The 22,795-nt window shown below is 45.7% G+C and overlaps 1 protein-coding gene across 14 annotated transcripts in view; it reads right to left on the minus strand.

The window, feature by feature from the left end:
• Nucleotides 1–21,782, minus strand: part of PAM (peptidylglycine alpha-amidating monooxygenase) — a 274,617-nt gene extending 252,835 nt beyond the window's left edge. For 5 of the 14 annotated variants that reach the window (XM_041752527.1, XM_041752526.1, XM_041752525.1 and 2 more), the window contains exon 1: nucleotides 20,762–20,963. The gene's annotated coding sequence lies outside the window, so the exon portion shown is untranslated. Of the gene's footprint in view, nucleotides 1–20,761; nucleotides 20,964–21,588 lie in introns of those variants that run through there. The other 9 variants (XM_041752534.1, XM_041752533.1, XM_041752530.1 and 6 more) reach the window with 6 other exon arrangements.
• Nucleotides 21,783–22,795: the final 1,013 nt, after the last annotated feature.

Raw genomic sequence — 22,795 nt, forward strand, 5'->3', positions numbered from 1 at the left:
CCAGGCAGATTAAAAAACTGAAGGGAATTTTGTGGTTTCAGGTCCTACCTTCAAATATTTAATCTATTTCAAGTTAATTTTTGTGTGGGATGTAAGTTAGCGGTCTAGTTTCATTCTTTTGCCGGGAGTTGTCCGGCTTCCCAACACCATTTACGAAAGAATATCCTTTCTCCATTGCATGTTCTTAGCTCCTTTGTCATAAATTGTTCATACATGTGTGAGTTTATTTCTGGGATTTCAATTCTGTTCCAGTAATTCATGTGTCTGTTTTTATGCCAATACCATGCTGCTTAGACTACTCTAACTCTGTAGCATAGTTGGAAATCAGAGAGCAGGGTACCTCCAGTTCTGTTCTTTCTCAAGACTGCTTTGGCTATTTGGGATCATTTGTGGATCAATACAAATTTTAGAATTATTTATTCTAGTTCTGTGAAAAATGCCTTTGGAATTTTTGATAAGGGTTGCATTTAATCTGTAGATTGCTTTGGGTAGTATAGATATTTCAGTAATATTGATTCTTCCAACCTATGAGCACAAAATATCTTTCCCTTTATTTGTGTCTTCTTCAATGTCTTTCATCAGCATCTTATAGTTTTCAGTGTACTGGTCTTTTAACTCCCTGGTTAAATTTATTCCTAGGTATTTTATTCTTTTTGATGTAATTGTAAATGCATCAATTTTAAGTGTTAATTTCTCTTTCTGATAATTTGTTATTATTATTTAGAAATACCAGATTACTATATGTTGACTTTTGTATCCTGCTTTACTGAATTCATTTATTAGTTCTAACAGCTTTATGGTGGAGTCTCTAGGTTTTCTACATATAGAAAATGTGGTGGTAAGCTCCTCAATGTCAGTCTTAGTGATATTCTTGTAGATCTGACTCCAAAGGCAAAAGAAACAAAAGCAAAAATAAACAAATGGGCTTACATCAAACTATCAAGTTTCTGCACACCAAAAGAAACCATCATCAAAATGAAAAGGTAACCAACTGAAAGGGAGATTTTTGCCAGTCATGTATTCAAGTATATGACGAATTCACACAACAACAAAAAACCAAACAACCTAATTAAAAAATGCACAGAGGATCTGAATAGACATTTTTTCAAAGAGGACAAAGATGGCCAACAGACACATGAAAAGATACTCAACATCACTAATTATTATGGAAATCCAAACCAAAACCACAATGAACATCACCTCACGCCAGTTAGAATGGCTCTTATAAAAAAGACAAGAAATAACAAGTGTTGGCAAGGATGTGGAGAAAAGGGAGCCCCTGTGCATGGCTGATGGGAGTATAAATAGGTGCAGCCACTGTGGAAAACAGTATGGTGATTCCTCAAAAACTTAGTACTAGAACTACCATATGATCCAGCAATTCCACTTCCAGATATTTACCCAAAGAACACAAAAATGCTGATTCAAAAAGATATATGTACTCCTATGTTCACTGCAGCATTATTTACAATAGCCAAGAAATGGAAACAACCTAAAAGTCCACAGGTGGACAAATCGATGAAGAACATGTAGTATATACACACAAAGGAATAGCATTCAGTCATAGAAAAGAGTGAAATCTTGCCGTTTGCAAACACATGAATGGACCTTGCAGGTATCATGCAAAGTGAAATAAATCAGACAAAGACAAATATCATGTGATTTCACTAATATGTAGAATCTTTAAAAATGAAGCAAATGAACAAAGAAAACATAAATAAAGTCAGACACAGAGAACGAATGTGTACCAGAGAGGAAGGAGATGGTAAGAGGCAGGTGAAGCGGATTAGGGGGTCACCTATATGGAAAGGATGGTAACTAGACTTGTAGTGGTGATCACTTTGTAGTACCCACTGATGCCGAATTATAATGTTGTACACCTGGACAAAAAAATTTAAATTATCTTAACCATACCAAACCCAACCGAAACTCTCAAGGTGGGGGATGGAGAGACAGTGAAATGAATTATTGAAAAAGAGAAAAAGAAGAAGAAAATTTAGTTGATTTTTACCAAATCACTAGAAAGGAATAAAAAGGGGCAAGAGACGTGGATCCACAAGTTAGATGAGAATACAAAGAATGATAAACAGGTAAGAGGTTACAGAGCAGTAAGTACAGTATGATTCTATTTTATATTTACCAACACACATATTTGTAAAGCTATCTACTCGTATATTAACAATAGTTGACTCTGGCTGATTTTTTTCCCCTTTTAGTTCGTGTTCAGTTTCCTGATGTTATACAATGAATTTGTATGTTTTAATTTTTTAAAACTGGTATCTATTTTTCAAAGCTATGTAGTTAATGTGTTCTTTGATTCCTTTCACATAATGGGAAATTGGGCACATGAGAGGATAGGTTTAAAACTCTTTATATGTGTTTTTAAGTGTTTTGTTCATCTTAAAAAGTGTTTTATCCTAATTATGGCTTTGCTTTTTCTTATTAATTTCGGTTTGCTGAAAATTCCTGCTCAAGCAGATCACATCTTTTTTTCAAAAGTTGGAATAATTAAATGTCCAATCACAGCAATATGTTGCAACAATTAAAAGTACTTGATAAAAGTGGTTGTTAGATTAAACCAAATTTTGATAACAGGATGATCAGATTTGGTACTCTGCTGGGTTACCCAGAGAAGACCTGGTAAGCAATGGTTGTATCAGTGAGCCAGAAAAGGGTTGTCGACCAGCTAGCTGCAGGTCCAACCACAAGACATCAGCAGAAACAGCCTGAATGACCAACAGAATTCTTGCAAGAGTCTTTTTCCTACAAAATGTATGTATGCTTTTTAAGTTAAATATGAAAGCTACAAGGCATAAAGCACATCCATAATCCCATCAGATCAAGAGACTAGATTTTAAAACATAAAACATTTCACCCAGAATTAGCAAGATACCAAAAAAAGCAAAAAAAACAAAAACAAAAAAAAAGGAGGGGGGAGGAAGAATGTTTTTAAGAAGTTCCAAAGATGGGATATTATCCTAGGTTAAACAAAGCCAGTCAGAAAAAGACTAATGCTGTGCGATTCCATTTATGAGTTATCTAACGTGTCAAGTTCATAGAAATATAAAGTAGAATGGTCGGTTACCAGAGCAAGGGGAGGAGGAAGTGGAGAGTTGTTGTCTAATGGGTACAGACCTTCTGATTTGTAGGATGAAAAAAGGTTCTGGAGATCCGTTACTCAACAAATGAATGTACTTAGCTCTACTGAAAAATGGTTAAGGTGATAAACTTCATGCTGTGTTTTTTTTTTTTTATCACAATTAAAAGATAGATAAAAATCCTTAAAGTAATATAAAATGAATGCTTCATATTGTGACAAAGTACTAATACTGAAGGCCAGAGATTAGTGTCATATTGACAGCCGTGTTGAAAAACAAAATTATTTTAAAGATTTTATTTTTAAGTAATCTCTACACCCAACATGGGGCTCAGAGGCACAACCCTGATATCAAGAGTTACAGGCTCTACAAACTGAGCCAACCAAGTGCCCCTAAAAGATGTTTTTCTGACCCAATTCCATTCAACCAAATTACTCAGAGTATGATAAAAGTGGCACTTGAAAGCAGTGGGGAGGAAAGAACTATTCAATTAACATGGAACTGATTTGGAAAAATCTATATAAAAAATACATTTAGAAGTTTATATCATGTCATATATAAAATATAATTCCAAAATTAAATAGTTCAGATGTGAAATGACAAAACAACCAGATTGAAAATATAGGAAAATATCATCTGACCTTAGTATGAGAACATTTTTATAAAAATAAAAACAATGGAGAAGATAAATACATTGAATTTAACCTCAATAACTGAAATAATTGAAATAGTTTCTTCAATAACTGAAATACATAAAACTGAGGATCATTTTGTTTTTTAAAAAACCCACCGTACAAAACCAGAAGGCAAACAGATGAACAAACTAAATCACTAAACATCTGGCAATGGGTTGATAACCTTAATACATAAAGTACTGCATCAAAATATAAGTAATAATAAATATGACTGTAGAAGTCCTAAAAGAACAAGTAAAATATTAAAATGGCCAATGAGCACATGAAAAAACTGTGTGACCTCATCAGTAATTAAAGAAGTAACAAGAGCTAAAAGCTACAGACTACATGTTACACGTTCTACATCCAGTTTCTTAGTTCATCTCCTGCAGCTGAGGTACAAAGAAAAAAAATTCCCTCATTTTTCAGATGAGGAAACTAAATCAACAAAAAGGTCATTCATGTCCCAAGGGCAAGTGGTCCCACTGGACAGCCCCTCTGTTAATCACCACATTCCACTAAAGGAAAAATGGGATACGTTTTGACTCCATCGAATGTCATCTGGGGCAGGCTGGGACAAACTAGGTTCTCAAGTCAAATGCGCTGCTGCCCATTTTGGCATGGTCTGCAAAGCCAAAGAATGAATGGGTTTTGTATTTTTCAGTTGTTGGGGGGTGGGAGGGATTATATAACGTGACAATTTTGTGATGTGAACATTATATGAGGTTGAATTTCAACGTCCACAAAACAACAGGAGAGTTAAGCAGCTGCAATCGGGACCGCAAGTGGCCTGCAGGGCCTGAAACAGGCCCCTCGTCTGGCCCTTTGCAGAAAGGGTCTATTGTCTCCCAACATGGGATGCGGTAAACTGGGCTCTCTTCTACGCTGTCACTGTAAATTTAGGCAATCAAGTACAAAGCAAAGGAAAATATATGTATCTTCATACTAGCTGACTCAGTAATTTTAGGGTATCATGAAAAATGTAAAATTTACCTTCAGTTTTATGTAAAAAACACTGTTGCGGCAATGTCAACCCAGGAAGGCTGACTCCAGGCCCCAATCTCAGGGCCAGGACTAGGGTCAAGGCTACACTTAAATACTGACTCCGAAAGGAAGAAAACAGCTTTTCAGGTCTGTCAAGTAACACCCAAGAAAGCTGGTCCTCCTGAAGTCCCATTAATCCAAACTGTCAAACACCACCTTGAAATTACTACCAAATCATAAAACATTCATTTAAAAAGACATTGTTTCTTGAGCTGGAACACATGAAACTGCAGATATTCAAGGGTTTATGATACATTAATAGTATTAAATCAAAAGGTAGACAGGGATTAAACATAAAATCCATCTTGAGTATGGATAAACCCCAAATCCCCAGTTTACTTTCAGCGGAATAACACATCTGTCACATAAATTAATGTCATCATTTGGATTTTATTGGCTTTGGAGTTTGTTGGCATTTAATTTGTAAATCTGCTTTATTTTTTTCTAGCTGTATAAATGCTATAAGCTAAGATATTTATTCCATGCTGGGATATATTTACATAACATTATGACAAACATAATTAAGTCAAACTGGAAGAGAGGATGTTTTCCTTTGAAAAAGGCCTCTTTATATGTCGCAAGTTTAAGAATGCTGTACCTTGTAGGTTCCGTACCCAACCTAGCACATAATTTTGAGAAAAAAAACAATCTCAATCCCCTTCTGCTCGGTCTCACAAGCTTGGTACTGAAGGGCAACAGCAGAGCAAACCAAGAGATGAAAAGGAGCGCAAAGGAAAGCCCATTTTCACATGACTCCATGTTCAAAACAGAACACTTGACCTTTGTGAACTTGGATTTCCTCCTCTGTAAAATGGGGATAATAGTTTGCGCTGCAAGACTACAGAAAGATAGCGTGAGAGGTACTCGAGGTAAGGTATAGAAAATAATAATAATACTAATAATAGCTAATATTTCCTAAGCAGTTAACCATGTGCCAGGCATTCTGTATGCATTTTACACGCACATAACATTTTATATGCATCACCTCAAAGAATGATTATAACCCCACACTGTATGGAACAGGTACCAGCATATCTCTGTTTTAAGAAGATAAAACCGAGGCACCGAGAGGTTCGGTGATTTGCTCAAGGTCACGTAGCTAGTAAAAAGCTGAGCCAAGACTTGACCATAATGTTTCATGCCACGGAGCTGGTTTTCTTCTCCTTTACACAAAACTACCTCGATAAATGGGAGCAATTATTATGATCCTTATGTCCACAGAAACATTTCTTCTTTGAAACCCAGCCACAGACCCTCGAGTGAGCTCGGCCTCTGAAGGGGCCTCCAGCCACTCCCCTAGTAACCCTTTCCAGAATGCTCTTTTCCCACTGGCCTAAGTCTTTCTACAGAATCTGGGACATACGATGCAACTTTATTTTTGAAAAGCTTCAAAATTCTAGCCAAAAGCACTGTAAACAACAATTTCCTCTTCTTAGGATTCTCCAGGGTCCCTCCCCCAGTCTTTCCTCCCTTTGTATTCCTGTAGTAGAAAACTGTAGACTAAGCCACTAGGCCTAAGTACACAGTGCTCGTGGGAAGGGAAGGACGTCACCACCAAGGCTTTTGTACTGAAAAAAAAAAAACAAAACAAAACAGAAAGGCTTGGTTAACATCACAAAGTTGGTGAGCTTAAACCCTAGAAAGGGTCATACTTTAAAAAATACAACTACTTTCTTGACATTTTCTGTTTCCCCAGCTTAGAATGTAGCACTAATGACAAAAATCTTCAATTACATTCCCAACTGGCAAATGGGTTTTATTTTCACTGTTATAAGGCATCCTAAGAGCACCTGGCTGGTTCAGCCGGGGTACCAGACAACTCTTGATCTCGGAGTCAGTGGGTTTGAGCCCCACACTGGAGGTAGAGGTTACTTAAGAAAATAAAAGCATCCTACATGATTACAACAGAATTCTAATTTTTACAAATGGGAGAAAAAAAGGTTATTAGAAGATTTAGCTCCCAACTAGCCTCAGATCTTAAGCCCCACACCCCATCCCCGAATCAAGTATACATTACACTGAAATATAAAGGTTTTAAATTGCTACAGGGCCTCACTTCTTCGAAGAGAATCTAAAATGGGTATCAAGAGTTTATAACAGCCAAGAGCTTAACCAAAACCCTGTGGCTTCTTTTTTTTTTTTCCCTTCATAGCCCTTAATCTTCAAATGGTTCCACTGTAAAAAAAAAAAAAAAAATGCTTTTATTATATGGACATGTTAAAATATTAGGTCTAAGCACAAATATAAACTCCTTTGAGAATGAAAGCCTTGAAAATAACCCAAAAAGGAAAAAATAAAAATAACAGAGACACCACTAAAGCCATTTTTCAGTCTGTAGAGTGTTTGGGAAAATGATCATTGCTGAAATGTAGCCAGGCATGAATGAGAGCAGGCAATGCGGGCAGGAGGGGTAGTGGCTGTAAGAGGCGATGAGCAGTAGGACAGGGTTCGAGGTGTGCCAGACTCCAGGCTACATGAGCGCAGGAGCATCTCGTTTGTTCCACGGTGACACAGGTCCCCAAGCCGAGAATCCCTGGATTCAAATACTGGCCCCACCACTTAACTCATAGCTGTGTGACCTTGGGCAAATCACTTTGACCGCTGTGTACTTACTTCATTTTCCTTATTTATGACTGGAGATAATACCTACACTATCTCATTAGGTTGCTGTGAGAATTAAATGTGTTAAAAATATGTGGCAGGTTTAGAACAATGTGTGGCACATAATCAATATCACAAGGGCTTGTGAGTTACTGTTATTATTATTTCATTTCAGAGATGAGGAAACTGAGGCATAGAGAAGTCATTTGTCTGAACTCACCCGCTTAGGAAATGTCAGAGCTGGGGTCTGAACTTAAGGCCTTGTGACTCTCAAGTCCATCCTCTTAACCATCTTTAAAAAAAAAGAGCAAAAAACGGCAGTTTTCAAGTGTAGAGAATTCATTAAATAATAAAACTGGTATCGGTGAAGCTGCAGATGCCCTGGGATGATGGCCCTAGAACATAGCGACTAAGTACCCCTTGGGTCAAATATCTCTACGGGATGCTAAGATTACATGAAACACGAGATGGTCCCAGGTATGGCTTAAAGCTCATGTCTTACAGAGAAAGAATATACATATAAATATTTTTAAACTGGAATGACACTGGAAAATTGCAAAAACATAAGTAGTAAAAGAAAAAAAAATTTAATAAAATAAAATGACCAGAACAAGGTCTTTTCTAACTCCAGGAACAAATACACTTCCTTAAAATGTCCTGCCCTCAGGGATTATAAGGGACAAAAGGGAAATTGAGTGGAGAAAATTCGAGACAGAGACAAACCATGAGAGACCCCTAACTCTGGGAAATGAACAAAGGGTTGCAGAAGACAGGAGGCAAGGGGATGGGGTGACTGGGTGACAGGCACTGGGGAGGGCACTCGATGGGGTGAGGACTGGCTGTTATACTATATGCTGCCAAATTGAATTTAAATTTAAAAATTTTAAAAGAAAATAAAAGAAAATGCACTGCCCTGCCTGCCCCACTCCTCAATCCATGAAATTTTCTATTCAACATGTTCTTCATTCCCATTTTTGTCTGATGTTATCATTTCAGTCATTGTTTTGACCTGCTGGTATCCATGTTTAGGAAGGAAAATATAAGACAAAAACTTGACTTATGAACAAAGAAAAATCAAAATTTCCAAATGATGAAGATTATAGTAGCAATAAATTTAAACTCTTGCAATTATCTTATCCTTCTCCTATGATTTTGCAATCTTTCCTAGCTTCAGAAAGAAGGTATTCGATTAGATTTTTGAAGATTAAGATCAAACTTTTTTTTTTTTCTCCTGGTAACATCTACTTGATTGGGTACCAGGAGGATATTTATTTCTACAGTTAACAGTGAAATCTGAAATTCATTGTTTCCCTTTAAAATTTGTTTTTTTTTTTTTACAAAAGACTATAACCAGAAATAACTGATGGCGGTTTTTTTCTTTGGTGAAAATCTCAATGCAGCAATAATAGTGAACCAAAGTAATTAAAGTGCAACAATTAAAACCGTTCTCTACCACATAATTATTTGGAATGTAAGAGTTGCACTAAGAAAGCTCCTCTGGTTGACTGAAAAACAGCCACTTTGGTAGGTAAAGGTCAAGTATTCAATTTCTATTCACTAAACGTGATTGGCTTCCTACAATAGTCTTCGTGGATGTGACCTCCATGCTAGACTGTTAGGAAATAGAAGATGGTTAGACTTTTAAACTGGTTAGCCAGGGACACAGGAAAATACCACCACACCAGCTTCAGGGACTTTCCCTCAGTGTCCCTAAAACAAACACCAGCAGAGGCCACTGGAAGATTAACGCATAAAATGGAACACGTTAATGCCAAATCTGATAAAACTCTGCAAGAGTAGCACTTAGGTATACTCCAACATCAACAGGTAGAAACGTATTAAACTCCTCTCTATGCTATCAAAATAAATAAATGAACAAAAGCAAACAAAAAGGACACTGGTGAGAAAACAAATAACATGAGACTTTTTCAGGCTAAGAGATAAGTGAGTTTTTAATCAACCGAGGCTGAGGCATCTCATTAGATAAAAAGCACAGACTTCTCTGGGCATTTAGCAGAGAGTGGTTAGTCGGTGTCAGGGGACCACAGGTGGTCGTTCAGAAAGTCAAAGGAAGCGTGCTGGGCCAAAAAAAAACAAAAAAAAACAAAAATACCAATTGAAGTGATAAAACTCTTCACACATAAAAAAAGTCTACATAAAGATTATATGAGTAAGTATAAGGATTACATATTTTTCTCATTCACATCAGTACAATATCTGAATGTACTGTTGAAAGAAAAAGAATGTACTATTAAAAAGAAAAGTGACAGGCACCTGGGTGGCTCAGTGCCTTTAGCTCAGGTCGTGCCCCCGGGGTCCTGGGATCGAATCCCTGCATCAGGCTCCCCGCATGAAGCCTGCTTCTCCCTCTGCCTGTGTCTCTGCCTCCCTCTGTGTCTCTCTCTCATGAATGAATGAATGAATGAATGAATGAAAAGAAAAGGAAAGGAAAGAAGAAAAAAAAGAAAAAGAAGAAGAAAAGAAAAGAAAAGAAAAGAAAAGAAAAGAAAAGAAAAGAAAAGAAAAAAAAGGAAAGAAAAGAAAAGGAGAAAGAAAGGTGACTGGGTTCTTTTGTTCCCTCTTTTGTCTGGCCCTCTCTGTTCTTATATATACAAATTAGAAATTAATAGGACTTGCAGAATTCTAAAGTAAGCATATACGTAGGTCCAGAATTTCACTTGTGACTTTAATCGGGTATTTCACTTATTTTGCCCTCTGTCGTACAGAAGATTAGCTCTCACAGACCTAATCCACGTCCTCTATGAGTCATTCTAGTGATACACACCTAATTCCTGATGTTTGTGATTGCCATTTCTTAACGTGTGCTGAATCATAGTGATATAGGTGGAGCCGCATCCCCTAAAAAGATGTTAAAGTCTTAACCTTTAATACCTGTGAATGTCCTTTGATTTGGGAAATAGGATCTTTCCAAGTGATCAAGCTAAGATCAGGACATGAGCAGAGGCTGTAACCCAATGACTGTGTCCTTATAAAAAGAGGAAACGGACACAGTGACACAGAGGAACGGCGATGCGAAGACCCAAGGAGAATTCCACCTGCATGCAGAGGAAAGCCAAGGACCACCAGACGCTGAGAGAGAGGAAGGGAAGAGACGCTCCCTCACAGCCCAGAGGGAACGAGCCCTGCCAATATACTGATCTAAGGGCCTCCAGAACCATGGGACAATGTATTTCTGTGGTTCTAAGCCACTCAGTTTACGGTGTTTTGTTACAGCAGGCCCAGGACACTATTCCACAGGCCATGGCCTGAGTTGTCCCAAGCTTGGGGAGTGTGGCCAGAAGCTCAAGAAGCCTCACAGAACTCCTGTAAACACAGGAGGTTCCCACCGTGGAAACCGGTGTGAAAAACCTACAATTTAGACAGAATGAACTACTCCCGTCTAAAATATTTAAAATAATGACACATTTGTTTAAAACACATTTCTTGCGTCTTACTTCATTTTACTACTCACAACCACACCAGGAATGAAATAGGGAGGCTTCTTATCTTCATCTCCCTGACGAAGAACCTGAACCTCACAGGGTTGAGTGTTTTGGCCAAATCATAGACGCAGACGGTAGAGCTACTATTGGTGCCCAGTCTTTTCTAGGAAGAAAAAATGTGATCATCAGTATTTTAACTTGGAACAACAGGAGCGCTTTAAGGCAGTGCCTCTTCCGATGACTCAAGGAAGAAAGGAAAAAACAGGATCACACAGACTGAGTTGGGTGAGGGGCTCAGAGACCCAGGACAGATGGACTAAATCTGAAAAAAAACTGGTATGAAAGGTAACTGCTAACTTGTGAACCTGGCCTTGAAGGGAGAAATGGAAACAGACTTAGAAAAGGAAAGAAAGGCCCAGGTGAATAAAAGGCAAGCACCATAAATTATGTGAAAGCCCTTCAACTGACTAATTGGAGAAGTCCAGGGAGGATCGTAATGGAAAATGGGGTTAAAATGAGAAAGGGGCCCTTCCACTGGGCCAAAAGGTTATCATCGACATGATGGACAAGCAGTTACCACCGTGAGGCTCTTAGCCAGGGTGCGATGCGCTGAAGGAGCCGTCCCCATAGCATTCTTTTTTTTTTTTTTAAGATTTATTTATTATTTATGATAGACATAGAGAGAGAGAGGCAGAGACAAAGGAGGAGGGAGAAGCAGGCTCCATGCCAGGAGCCTGACACAGGACTCGATCCTGGGACTCCAGGATCGCGCCCTGGGCCAAAGTCAGGCGCCAAACCGCTGAGCCACCCAGGGATCCCTGCCCGTAGCATTCTTAACAACAGTTCAGTGCCAAAGCAATCTGGGATTGTGACTGCTACCGTGTACGGCCTGGAAAAAGTGGTCACGACTGAAGACATGATAATGAATCTATCTGGATGCTTCTAGCAAGACACCTTGGACAGCTGCCTCTCTTCCCACCCTCCCACACTCCTAGACAAACTGGCCTTCTTGGTATTCTTTGGGGGGGGGGGGTGTCCTTGCTTCAGCCTCGGGACCAAGTACTTGTGATTCCCTCTGCCTGGCTAGGGGATTTTTTTTTTTTTTTTTTTTTTTTTTGGCTAGGGGATTTTTGCATAGTTAGCTCCTCTACTTCATTTGGGTCTTGGTTTGAATGCTCTCTCTTCAGAAAGGTCTTCCTCGATCACTCTTATATGAGAAGACAATCCCCCGTCGTTCTCCATTCCCTTACGTGACTTCATTTCTCTTCGTTAAGGCTTACTGTTACCGAAAACTATATTTATTTTACTTATTGATTAGCCATTACTCCCATTAATACATAAACTCCGCAAGTACAGGGATGTTGCACGTCTCACCAGGACACGGCTGTGTTCTCAGAGCCTGCACAAATCTTGGCATAAGGCAGGGGCCCACGAAGTATGTGTTCTGTGAATAAAAGAATCTTATTCCCAAACAAGGCTGAGGTTATCCTCCAAAACACTCTTTAATCCCTCTTCCCTGCCGCTTCACTCCCAGTAGACACAACAGGCCTGGTACACACTGCCATTTCTACCTGGACTAAGGCAGCCGCCACCCAACTTCTCCCCATCGCCACCCTGTGTCCTCCTCCAAAGAATCCCCCTGGCAGGTGATTTTATCAAAACACGGATCTCATGGAGCCACCAGCTCCTACAGCGGTTTAGTGCCTGCCTTTGGCCCAGGGCCCGATCCTGGAGACCCGGGATCGAATCCCACGTCGGGCTCCCGGTGCATGGAGCCTGCTTCTCCCTCTGCCTATGTTTCTGCCTCTCTCTCTCTCTCTCTGTGTGACTATCATAAATAAATAAAAATAAAAATAAAAAAAAGTTTAAAAAAAAATAAAGCCTTCTCCATGGTTCTTAAGATAAAGACCAAATTCTTACTGGGGCCAGTAAGACACGGTATGGACTGGCTTCAGCCTTGACGCGCAGCCTCATCTCACTCCACCGGCCTCTTGATGTTCCCCCACCGCTTGGTTTCACTGTTCCCTTCTGTCGCGGGGCCTCTGCACAAACGTCCTCTGCTGTCCGGCCTGCTTGCCTCCTCACCATCTCTCAGACTCTCCACCTCCTGCTTCAGATACCAAGCAGGTGTCACTTCCTGGGGTTCCCGTCACCCACGCCCATAACACTGGGTGGCTCTACTCGGAGCATTTACCTCTAAGTGTAATTCTGTAATCAGCAGTCCTGGTGGGTTTTTGGAAATGAATGATCATCCTCATTTGGGGGACTCTTCAAGACAGCACAGATCATGCACTGGCAAATCTCTGGGGGCAAGACTAGTGCTTGGGCCCGGCTGGCACTGAGGAAATACTTGCTGAGTGAGTGAAAAAGGCGGCACCTTGTTAGGAAGCAAAGAGCTAGAAGTTGGCATCAAATCCACGTAGCAAGACTGCCCACACGTACTTGAAGAAGAGCTGAAGACAAAGATACGGGTGAAAATCTGCAAGATACGAGTGATAAACCGCTATTTGAACAGAAGGAAACCGAGGGAAGCTCAGGGCAATGCAAACCCTGGAAGGGGACTGCCTGCAGACTGGAAAAGAATGGGACGAAGACAGTCTGTGTCATTAAGGAACTAGACCAGAACCAAACAATTGGCTAAAACTACAGAGTTATGACTTAGGGAATGATGGTAACTAGGTGAAAGGTTACACCTCCATATCCTATTAAGGACTCCTTGACTCATCGGTCTTTCTGGAAACATTTGCCTCTGCGAAGAAACTCTTCAGGCTTGCCTTCTTCTTGGTGTTTTCATTTATAAAAATTCTCCCAAAGAGTCCTCAGTTCCCCCCCGCCCCGGGAAAATGTTTTAAAGACATTTTACTGTGGTCCGATAGGTATACAACAATAGCTCAGCAAGGCAAGGGCCAGGGAGGGGATGCCATATAACAGAAAGAACCCACTTTTGCTCCTGATTAAAGTCACTCATGTATGACTTCAGGAGCCATACACACTAAAAATTCTGGAACAGCGCAGGAAGTTAGGGGTTACAGGACGAGGCCTGATTTGCAAGCCTCCACTGTTGTCCTTTTAATCACCTGAAGCCAGGATCTGTGTCACCCTAAGTTCTCTGAGGTTCAGGAAGAGGGCATTTGTCTATTTTGCTTTATCCCAGGGTTCTTTCAAAAGGTGATGTAACACTGGCGTGCATGAAAAGCAAGCTGGGGGATCCCTGGGTGGCTCAGTGGATTAGCACCTGCCTTTGGCCCAGGGCCTGATCCTGGAGACCTGGGATCAAGTCTCACGTCGGGCTCCCTGCATGGAGCCTGCTTCTCCCTCTGCCTGTGTCTCTGCCTCTCTCTCTCCCTCTCTTTCATGAATAAATAAATAAAATCTTTAAAAAATCAAAAAAAAAAAAAAAAAAAAAGAAAAAGAAAAGCAAGCTGCTATCACCTCCTTTCATTTGAACCCATCAATGACTCATGCTATAAACAGCAGGTCTCCTGGGTTTGTTTCTGAGAAGGACACCACCACAGTTTCAACTGCATCCACCAGGTTTACTGGAGCCAGTTTTCCAAAGATGATTCACCACACCCTGCCTGAGAAAGGGCAGCATGAAACAGGGGAGAATTCTGATCTTCAGAAATACAACAGACGATGATTATTTCCAATTTCATGCCGCTTATATGAGGAGAATGGGGGCACAAGGAAACACAAGCCTGCAACGTGTATAAGAACTGTGGCAAACAAAACAGAAAGGGGAAAATGAAAGCAGGCTAAAAAAACAGACAGTAACAGACTGATGGGAGGGGGTAAGGAGACTATAGGGAGGATAACTAACCTTCTTCATCCCTACAGAATTAAGATGTCAAAATTCACAATTAAAAAAAAAGGCGGGGGGGGGGGTGCGGCTGGGTGGCTCAGTGGTTGAGTGTGTCTGCCTTTGGCTCAGGTTGTAATCCCAAGGTCCCGGGATCGAGTCCCACATCAGGATCCCTGCATGGAGCCTGCTTCTCCCTCTGCCTGTGTCTCTGCCTCTCTTTGTGTGTCTCTCATGAATAAATAACTAAAATCTTAAAAAAAAAAAAAAAAAGGACATTTAGCAAAGGAACACCGAAACCCCAAAATGAGTAAAATCTCACTAGGTGGGCCACTTATGCAAGGCCCCTGACAGCCCCTGACCTGGCTCTCCCGAGGCTCACCAGAACTTGGGGAGCACCCGGGAAAATGAGGGTCAGCCAACAAATTGAGCTGTGTAAGCAAGAGGTATATGTGCAGCCGTCACAAATTTCCTTTCAACGGTGCAGAAGCCCTCCAGTTGTATGCAAACCGTCACCCCGTCGTCAGGCTACTTCAGCATGTGCACGTCTCTCGAGGCACGTTGTGTTCGGAAAGGGTTCCAAGAGGTAGGACTATCCACGGCTCGAGCCAGGCTGTGTACGTAAGCGCTTGCGAAGGATACGTTCACTTTTGAAAACGTGCTAAAACTCAAAATTTTAAACATCTGCATTAGTCCTCATCTACATACAGCCTAGAAACATGCAGCATTTTAAAGTGAGTTTCTTCTGACATGGGTGGATGAAATTCCCAGTCTCTGAAATTGTTCGTAGGGCATCTCATCCAGGGAAAGAGCAGGTGGTAATACGGTTCTTCCACAAGGGCCTTGACTTTCACTCTTTTTTTGTTTTTAAGATTTTATTTATTTATTCATGAGAGAGAGAGAGAGAGAGGCAGAGACACAGACAGAGGGAGAAGCAGGCTCCATGCAGGGAGCCTGACGTGGGACTCGATCCTGGGACCCCAGGAACACTTCCCTGGGCTGAAGGCTGAGCCACCCAGGCCGCCCTTGACTTTCACTTAAGATTCCTCCCACCATCCTTTGTTTTGCTCACCCTGTACTGACATGGTCAAGGCACCCGCACACTCAGTGTGGGTTAAAAACAAAACAATACCCTGTCCTTTGTGGCTGCAGCGGCTGTTAGCTGGGCTTGTGGAATGGCAGAAAGAATGACATAAATAATGTTGCGCTTTCATTTCCCAGCCCTTGTGGTCCAGGAGCTCCGCAGGATGAACTTCCCTCATCTGAGAACCAAGGGCACCTGCTGTTTTTAGTTTCCTGGCATTTTCCCCCCAACCCCTGTCGTGTCACTTAATGTTATGCTGTCAAGTAACTAAGCCACCACCCCCCAACTTTTTGGAGGCCAGCTCCCTCTTTTCTCCAGGCTGTCCTCTTAATTTTCCCAAACAAGAGCAGTTGGGAAATCTTCCTGCTGCCCTCCATCCTCCACCCTCCACGGGAGTCCAGGAGGCACAGCTGGGTTGCAGCAGGTCCTGCCCGGGTGTCGATGGGCTGGCTGTGCTAGGGACCTCCATGCAAACATGCAGCTCTTGTCCCTTCCATGGCCAGCATGGCTGGTAGATGAAGCTGAAGCCAGCTCCTTCGGGCACAGATCCTATTCTCCATGTGATACTGAGCAATGCCCCATGGACACAAAATTTCTACTGCCACGTGGTCCTGGTCTGTCCGGTCTCCAAAGCGACACTGCAGATCGTTTTCTACTTTTATTGTCCCAAGAAGCCTAAACACTGTATTGATGATCCAAAACTGGAATATTCCCTTTGTATAAAGGACAGAATCTAGCAGGTATCATTTCTATGCTGTCCAGATCAACAACTTCTTGCCTCTACCCACCCAAGAACACAAAAAAACTCTGAAGCTTGAAACCAGCCCCACCTGACAGGACTTTCTGTACGGATGGAAATGCTCTGTGTCTGCTCTCCCCACAACAGTAGCCACTACCCACAGACGGCTATCCAACACTTAAAACGGGGCTAGTGTGACTGGGGTATTAACATTTTTTATTTTAATGAACTAAAATGTAAATGTAAACGCACCTAGTGGCTTTAAAGAATTGTAAAGTATCTCAGATCTTGCCCCACTTGCAAGCTAACAAATAAGCGTGCCACAGTTCCAGGGATGCTGGGAGAAGACCTGAGACTTCTAAGTATGGACAAGGGGCTACACTTCTCACAAAACGAGCAGGAGCAGGAGTATTAACCTAGTTGTACCAGCTCTTTGAAGCCCAGCTCCCACAGTATGATGCACACAGGGTAAAGGGATACCTATAGACTTAATGATTTGCATTACAGAAGGGGAACCTTGAGTTCAGAGTACCCCAATCTCTTACACTAGACAGTTAGCTTTTCTTAAAAAAAAAAAAAAAAAAAAAAAAAAACAGGGCATCTGGAGATACATGGTCTGCATCCCAACCTGATACCACTTGGCTGGAGCTGAGTATCACTGTTTTCTTTAAACAAAGCCTGGGCTCTCCAGGTTCCATACCTCTCCTTTCTGCTCTCATGTGTTTATTCTTTTACATTACCTGCCTGACTTCCATTTTAACGCATCAGGCTCTGTTCCCCTTGGTCTGGAACATGCTTCAATCCCCAACTTCTGCAGTTGCCAACTATCGCTCATTCTTCAGGTCTTATTGCAGTCATGGGAAGTCTTCCCTTTAAGACTTAAAGGGAACCCATTAAGATGGGGTGATGCACTGTAGGGCCCCCACCAGCCTAGGCCCCCAGCATCCCATCTTCTGTGGTTCTCTGCATCACTTCTATTATGGCGTGAATGACACAAGATTCTAATTTTCTGTGTAACAGTCTGGATGCCTCCCCAGGCCTTTAAGGTCACGAGAGAGTGACTGTGACTATTTTGTATGCCAGTGCCTAGGAAAAGATCCAACACATACAAGTTCAATAAACAGAGGTGCCTGGGTGCCTCAGTTGGTTAAGTGCCTTCAGCTCAGGTCATGATCCCAGGGTCCCAGGATCAAGCCCCGCATCGGGCTCCCTGCTCCCTGGGAAACCTGCCTCTCCCTCTCCCTCTCCCCCCTACTTGTGCGTGCTCTCTCTCTTCTCTGTCAAATAAATGAATAAAGTCTTTAAAAAAGAGAGAAGTTCAATAAACACTGTTGACTAAATACACTTTCAACTGAGGGCCTTTTTAAAAGAAGCTATTTGGTGTAGTTTTAACAATTAGCTTTTACTGGTTAAAGGAGTTAAAAGGTTGAAGAAAGTTCTTACATAAGAAGCTTTCTGGCTTGAGACTCATGGCTACTTACCAAACCACACAGCTTCCAGGGCAGTGACAGATCTTTAATCTCAATTCACATATACAAAAAGAAAGGTACTGAGCAAAAAAAGCCAAGTGTTTTAAAGTTAACTTCACCTCTCTCAGGATCTCCCTCAACCTGGCTTGCCTCACTGACTGAGCTGACTCAAAGCTCTCAGAGCTCAGGACCGGTATTATGAAACTCTACCCATGGCCAGCAGACGGATGCATTCCTCCTAGGAGCAGGAAAAGAGTCAGAGATGTCACTGATGCTGCACCTAGTCAGTCTTTTCCGGATGGAAATCTTGCCCGTCCTTCGTGCCAAGCCAAAAACTTTTAAATCTTAAAAAACAAACAAAATACAAAAAAAAAAAAAAAAAAAAAAAAACCCTCTCACTAAGAATCTTGTAGCTGTTGCAGTCAAATTTCCAGAGTCAATCCAAGGCCCATGAGGCTTCAAGTGTTCAAGCGTCAAGTTATTTAAAAATATTACATTCAGGGGTGCCCGAGTGATTCAGTCGTCTTAAGTACCTGCCTTGGCTCAGGTCGTGACCTTAAGGGTCCTGGGATCCAGTCTGCATAGGCCTCCCTGCTCCCTGCGGACTTTGCTTCTCCTTTTGCCCCTCCCCCTCTTGTGTTCTTTGTTAGAAAGAAGTCTTTAAAAAATATTACATTCAATCTCTGTACTTTTTTCTAGGCATTACAATATATTTTCCTTTCTCAAAGAGTCGAGAAAAACATGCCATAAATGGACTTCTTCACTGAAGAAAAGTGAATTAGAATGGAAGTTTCTATAGCTTTTTTTAAATTTCTATAGCTTTTAACATTTGATGATCAAATCACACATGTACAGATGCTCTTCTGAGTTTTCACCCAAAAAACGCAGAATTTACTTAATTACCAAGAACGACTCCCATTTGAAAGAGCCTTTCAGATTTCATTTCAGAAAACACTTGTTTAGCCAAACTTTTTCTTCCAATCTGTTAGGCAGATTCACCAAATAATGGTCTTTTTTTTTTTTTTCCAAATAATGATCTTAAAGGGCCTCCAGTATCATATTCCTGCTATCATTCCACCTGTCGTATGTCATCATTAGACTCTATGCAATGTTCATATGAGTACGAAATAAAAACATTATTCTCTAATTTAGATTGGAAGCCTCTTTACCACAAGGAATATAGTTTACGTTTGTCTTTGAAAGCACCTGGCACAATATATTGTACAATACAGGAACTTATGAAATGTCTATTAAATGAGGAATTCAGGAATGACAGGACTCAGCCATTTACAACCAAGTCTATGGGATCCCTGGGTGGCTCAGGGGTTGAGCACCTGCCTTGAGCCCAGGGTCCCACCCTGGAGACCCGGGATCGAGTCCCGCATAAGGCTCCCTGCATGGAGCCTGCTTCTCCCTCTGCCTCTGTCTCTCATGAATAAATAAATAAAATCTTTAAAAAAATAATAAAATAAAAGCAAGTCTAAAACTGGCTTTCTTAGCCCGTTTAGTCGCTTTCTTCACACGGCATTAGAACGGTGCTAACACAGCTTCTGGTGCCTGTGATTTTATTTTTTTATTTTTTTACCCCCTCTCTCTCCCCTAGGATTTTAAACTGAAAATTCGCAAACGATGGGGCACAGCTCGTTTGTCCCAGCTCAACGTCTCAACTTACTTACGAGCGTGAGGGTCTGCTTCCTGAACTGTTAAGATCAGGAGAAAACGTTTACATTTCAGGAGAAGAGGCTGTGAAGGCTGGCGACCCCGGGAAGCACCCACGCCTGTCCCTGGCGGGGCGCGGCCGGGCTCCTGCCGGGCGAACCCCAGGGCCACCCGCAGACGCGAGGGCGGCGCTGGGCCCTTCGGGTCCCGCGGGGAGGAAACGGCCTCAGCTCCGGGACGCTCGCGGCCGGTGCGCACCCGGGAGCCCCGACGCCAACCCACTCCGCGCCGAATCGCCCCGGGGCCCGACGCCAGCTCAGCCCCACACCCGAGCTCGGGCGGCGCACGGGACCCCCGGAGCCGCCCTCGGGGTCCTCCCAAGGGCCAGGTGCAGGCGCGGCGAGCGGCGAGCGCCCGAGGCCGGTCCGGGGACGCGCCAGCAGCGGGGGGGGGCGGGCAGACTCGCGGCCCCGGCCCCGGCCCCGTCTCCGCGCAACTCCAGCCGCGGGCGGGGCGGGGGACCCCCGGGGCGCCGGGGCGGGAAGGGGCGCACGGAGGGTATCTCCCCGCCGACCTCCGCGGCACCGGGCCGCTCCCCGGCTCCGGCGCCCCTCCCCGCGCGGCGGGCCCGGGTCTCCCCCTTTCCTCTCCGAGACTAGTCCTCGGGGGCCCGCGGGGCCGCGACTTCCCCAACTTGGCACAGACGCAGCCGGGGGGCGAGGGTCCCCTCCGAGGCGGCCGCGGGGGCGGGGGCGGGGGCGGGGGCGGGGGAGGCGCGCTGGGACCCGGGTGGGACCCGCCACCCTCCCGGGCCGAGGCGCGCGGCTGCCGGCTCCAGCCGGGGGGTCCACAACCGCCTCGGGCGCCGGGACGAGCCGGGACGCGGGGGGACGCGGGGGGACGCGAGCCGGGAAGAGGAGGGAAGCGCCGGGACGAGCAGGGACGCGGCGGGGAAAGAGCCGGGGAGCGCCGCGACCAGCCGGGGCGCGGGGGGCGCGGGGGGCGCGGGGGGCGCGGGGGAAGCGGGGGAAGCGGGGGAAGCGGGGGAAGCGCGCGCCCGGCCGGGCCAGCAGCCGCCCAACTTCGCGAGCCCCTCGCGCCCCCGCCCCACCCGCCCGGCCCCGCGCGGCGGCCAGGGCGCCGGCACCCACCTGGCGGCCGCGGGCGCAGTCCGGGACGGAAGCCGGAGCCTGCGGGCGGCGGAGCGGCGGGCGGAGCTGGGGGCGCGGGCTCCCGGGGCGGGGACGGGCTGAGCACGCGGAGCGGCGGCGGAGGCGGCGGCGGCGGGGCGCTTCCTCCCGGCGCGCGGGCCCGGCCCGGTCCGCCGCTCGCCCTCTGCTCCCGGGCGCGGCTCGCAGGCCCTCCCGCGGGGCGGCTCCGCGCTCCCGGCCGCCCCGCCCCGCCCCGCCCCGCCCCGCCCCCGCCCCGCCCCCTCGGGCTCGCGGGGGTGGGAGCGGGTCCCCCCGCACGGCGACCTCCCCGGGGCGCCCCTGCGGGCGGACTGGCTGGGCAGCCGGGGCCGGGGGGAGTGTCCTCTGGCTCCGCCCGAGTCCCGGGCCCCTCACGCAGCCCTGCCCGGCGGCCACCCCGGCTGCCGCGAGCGAGGCCGAGGAAAATGTCCGACTGGCGTCCTCCGGCGCGAGCAGGGAGGACCCTCCCGGGGGACCGGGGACCCCCCGCGCTCGGGGCCCCCGCTGGGACCGCGCGCACCGTGCGGACGGGCCGGGGCTGACCTGCCGAAGGGGCAGCCTGGCCCCTGCACCCAGGCGGCCTCGCCCAGGGCTTCGCGGGGCTTTCCTGCCCGCACCCGCAGCCCGGGGCCCGCGGCTCCCCGCCGAGCGCCCCCCGTCCGCCGGCGCATCCTCCCGCACCCCCAAAGCTCCCTCCGACCCCCGCAGCGCCCAGCGCGCGCCCTCCGACGCCCTCGCCGCGAACATGCGGGTGCGGAACCCCGGGGCCACCTCCGCGCGAGCCTCACCCGAAAGCAGGAGAAGACAGGGTGCGGGGGTCTGGGAAGTTCCAGCCGGAAGGCTCTCGACCCGGGGCGGCTGCTGCGTGTGGCTGACCCCGCGCGCGAGCGGGGCGCGCCGCACCCGAGGGCAGCGCCTGGCGCCGTGCGCCCCCGCAGGTGGCTCCCCGCGGCCCGGGGGTTCTCTCCCCAGCGCCAGCCGCCTCCCTCCCCCTGACCTCTCCCGTCCCTGCTCGCTGCGCGGATCCCCAGGCCCGGGTTCTGGTTTCCCCGGATAGCCGAGCGCCCCGGGGGCCTCGGGTTGGGGGGCTGGCGAGCTGGGGAGCGAAGGGCGAGCTGCGGGGACAAGCCATAAGGGAGGTGAAGGAGAAGCCAGAGCACAGAGGGCAGCGCAGGGAAGCGCAGACCCAATGAACGTGCCGGAAAATGCTGGAAGGCCTGGAGGCCAAGGCTTCTGGCCAGAGGGGAGCTCCCAGAGAGGAAAACCCAGCCCTCCATGGGGACCCCAGCACTGCCTGCAGTGGGTAGGCCGGAAAGTTTGGGCCACCTGCCACCAGACTCCCCCAGGAAGCGGTGGACAGTCACTGAGAAAGGTCAGGACCTAGCGCATGCCTTCCCCAGCCCCACTTCCCAACCTAAATTCCAGGGAAGGCCGATGACCCCAAGCTCTCAGCTATCCTGGAAAGTGACTGGCCATTGAGGAGTCGCAGCAAAGTAGAGCTGAGTCAGTTTCCAGCTGGCCTGGCTGCCGTTTCCCTCGAGGCACCGTCTGGCTCCCTTACCCCTCCCTCCTAAAGCCAGCCCTTGGAACCCTCCCTTAATAAGTCACTTTGGATGAGACAAGAAGAAAGTGGGGAGGGACAGAAGTCCTAAGACTGTGGTTGTTGTTATTTTTAAGTTCAATTTGATGGGTCTTTTTAAAGATTTCATGTGTTCATGAGAGACACAGAGGGGGCAGGGAGGCAGAAACAGAGGCAGAGGGAGAAGCAGGCTCCATGCAGGACTCCATCTGGGGACTCCAGGATCATGCCCTGGGACGAAGGTGGCGCTAAACCTCTGAGCCACCCGGCCTGCCCAATTTGATGTATTTTTAGGTCAAGATAAAATTTTCTGTTCAGTGAGTGGCCACGTTTTTGGCCTAAAATGTGGGAGAACGGCTGGGACAACACTTTCAATATTATCTGCTGGCAACCTTCTCTCACACTCTGGAGGTTCT

This window comes from Vulpes lagopus, chromosome 4 (genome assembly GCF_018345385.1).
Source record: "Vulpes lagopus strain Blue_001 chromosome 4, ASM1834538v1, whole genome shotgun sequence".
In the NCBI taxonomy this organism is placed as follows: Eukaryota; Metazoa; Chordata; class Mammalia; order Carnivora; family Canidae; genus Vulpes; species Vulpes lagopus.